We start from the raw sequence: 3,257 nt of genomic DNA, 5'->3' as shown, positions 1-3,257 counted from the left end.
ATGCGGTCGGTCTCGGGCAAAACTTACACAATGACGTAATGACGTCAGACGTAAAACTGCATTCAACTTAATTGTTTCACTTCAACTCAAAGTAAATCGTTTGTTTAAGATANAAATGTGTGACTTTTAAGTTAATTGAACTCAAGAAAGTAAGTTGACATAACTAAAGCCAAAAAATTAAGTCAGGTTAATGTAAAAAAGGTCATAGAATTAACTACAGCCCAAAACACTTTTTAGAGTGTGCATGAGGCAGAGATTCACCCCCATCCCGGAGGGAGCATTCCATCCATTTCTGGTTGAGAACCATGGGCTCAGACTTAAAGGAGCTCACTCTCAACCATGACAGTCCCATGATATCCACAGACTTCAGCGTCTCAGGGTGCAACTCATCCACCCTGGTGTCCTTCCACCATGAAGCTTTTTAACTACCTTAGTGACCTCTGCCACAGTAAAAGACTTGTCTTCTCCTGAGTATTTAGATTCGGCCTCCTCTAAGGTGAGCATGGTAAATAGATTAAGGAGGTCCCCAAAGTGCTCTACACACTGTCTAACATTTTCCCTACAAGTTCTCATGTTTCAATGCCTCACTGTGAGATAAGCCCATGTTCTTGCACAACTCAACATGGCTAAGTTCAGAGGGGAGACCCAACTAGCTATAGAATGGGCTCAATGTCCATATTATTTTCCCAATGGTTGTCATTGACCAGCAGCAGCCCACTCACCAACAAGTACGGGTCCTTGCCAGAAAGATTAGTTTTGCAGGCTAACCTTCTTTGGGGACTCTTCATAGTAAAAGGAGACAGTCCCAGCACAAGCCAGAAGCCTCAATCACCAGGCAGGTATGTACTAACCCAGGCAGTTTGAGCACATCTGGTGTGAACCATTCTTGAGATTTTGTGTCCACAGCCACAGAAATAAGCTTCTGAGTTTCCTACCTCCTCTAGTGTGAAGGGGAACAAAATCCAGTTCTGTAACTGGTTTGCTAACCAATTCATGCTTGTGCCAACTGGTTTATAGCACACAGGAACAAAGCTAACAGTGTTAGATGGTGTACTAAAACCAAAACTTTAGCTACAAACAGTAGTCAGGTGCTCTAGTCTATGGTGAAGACTGAAGCCACAGCAGCTAGCACTTGTTTGAAGTGAAATTTATTTATATAGCACTTTTCCGCAACAAGGCGACTCAAAGTGCTTTACAACAGAAACAACAATCAGGTACAGAATCAAATACAGATGAAATGAATGAATGAATTGTATCTTTCACTTGTAATGTTGGTTAAACTCAAGTTAACAGCTGCTGTTCAACAGCAGCTTTGATTTATGTGAAAATATCCCACAATTAGGACTATGCTAAGCTGAAAAGCCAAGTCATTTAAAAAAGAAGCATGTTTTTTTATGTCTAAAACTTTTAAGAGAGAGCTTAAAAAATAATTTTAAGAGTTCCTGGTAAAATGTATTTATTTATAAATAAATTGACAAATTTATTTCTGATAAATATGACTGTGGTGACTGCAGGTTTTTGTTTTTGTTATGTTTGTGTTGCAGAAAGCAGCTGATTTATAGAAACAGTGACTTTGCAGGAAGTCATAATAATAAAACTTGTTCTACAGGTTGCTTCAGTTTATTGTGATGGTTTGATAATCATAAAGAGTGATTACCAAACTATCATCAGGCGTCCATCGTCCACTTTCTGTAGTTTCTCTTTCACTTTTTTCGTTTAGTCCAGGTAAGGTATTATTTGTGCACCTGACTCTAAACCTGTCAGGATGAAGGTGTCTGATAAAAACAGGAAGCAAACAGAAACCTGAGCTGTGTGGTATCAAGTTATATTCTGTTTATCATTTTAAGATTTTTTTTTTCTTTGGTTGGTTTAGTTTTGATTCAGTTTGGGTCTTTAGTCTGTTGTCTGTTCAAACACCCACACCTGAGCCATCTGATGTACCTGTGGAAAGTATTCAATAACAGATCAAGTAAAAGATAAAGTCATTATTTTTGTCAGTAAAGATAAAAATGAAAGGTTTGTTTGTTTTTCTGAAAAAATTAAGAAAAACTTAAATTCAGCCATGGACTAATGATCATGTAAGAATAGGTTTTATTATTATTAAGGTCTTATTTAAAAAGAAAAAAAAAAGAAACAAACAAACAAAACAGTGTAATATATTTTAAAGTTGCTGTAATGAAATCTTTCAAGAGCTCCAGCCACTTATTGTACAGTGGTGTGAAAAAGTATTTGTCTGCTTCCTGATTTTTTATTCTTTTGCATGTTTGTCACACTTAAATGTTTCATATCATTAAACAATTTTAAATGTTAGACAAGATAACACAAGTAAGCACTAAATGCTGTGTTTAAATTAAGGTCTTTAATATTAAGGGGAAAACCTACATGTCACTGTGTGAAAAAGTGATTGCCCCCCCTGTTAAAACATAAACTAACTGTAGTTTATCACAGTTTCTGTAGGCACACTCAGGCCTGATTACTGCCACACTGTTGGAGACTAGGCTAGGGTTGGTTGGGTGTTTCTAGATTTTTCCACCAGAGGGCGGGCCGACAGGTCTCCTGCTGACGCACCTGCTGGGGATCATCGTTACCTGGAGGAGTATATGAGCTGCAGGCTGCCAGTCCCTCCTAGCCAGAGTGTTTGCCTGTATTGGTACACAGAGCCCTTCATTGAGTAACTGAACAGACTTGAGTTTGACTTTTCAGTACCTTGTGACCTGACTTTTTTGTGAATCTTCTCCAGGACACCTTCAAGCTCCTTTGGGAATTTCTGAGTCCTTGGAAGACCTTTGGAGGAACTCTCTCGTGACGCCGTGAGCCTCAAACCTGTCGTCCAACCGACCTCTCCTAGCCCCCCTGCATGTTCTGCATGTGGGCCCGGAACGTTAAACCCATCATGACACACACCTGTTCTCAATCAAGAAATCCCTTAGATAGGACCTGCCTAACAAAGTGATGTAAACCAAATGATCCTCCAAAGCTAGACATCCAAAGAAATGCAGGAACAAATGAGACACAAAGTAATTGAGATCTATTAGACTGGAAAAAGTTATGAAGCCATTTCTAAAGCTTTGGGATTCCAGTGAACCACAGGGAGAGCCATGATACAAAAATAGCAAAAACATGGAACAGTGGTGAATCTTCATAGGAGTGACCGGCCAACCAAAATTACCCCAAGAGATCTCCAAGACTTTTAGGAAAATACCCTGTGGAGTGACGAGACAAAAGCTGAACTATTTGGAAAGTGGATGTCCCATCAC

Source organism: Kryptolebias marmoratus, linkage group LG21 (genome assembly GCF_001649575.2).
Source record: "Kryptolebias marmoratus isolate JLee-2015 linkage group LG21, ASM164957v2, whole genome shotgun sequence".
Classification (NCBI taxonomy): Eukaryota; Metazoa; Chordata; class Actinopteri; order Cyprinodontiformes; family Rivulidae; genus Kryptolebias; species Kryptolebias marmoratus.
This window is presented reverse-complemented; position numbering follows the sequence as displayed.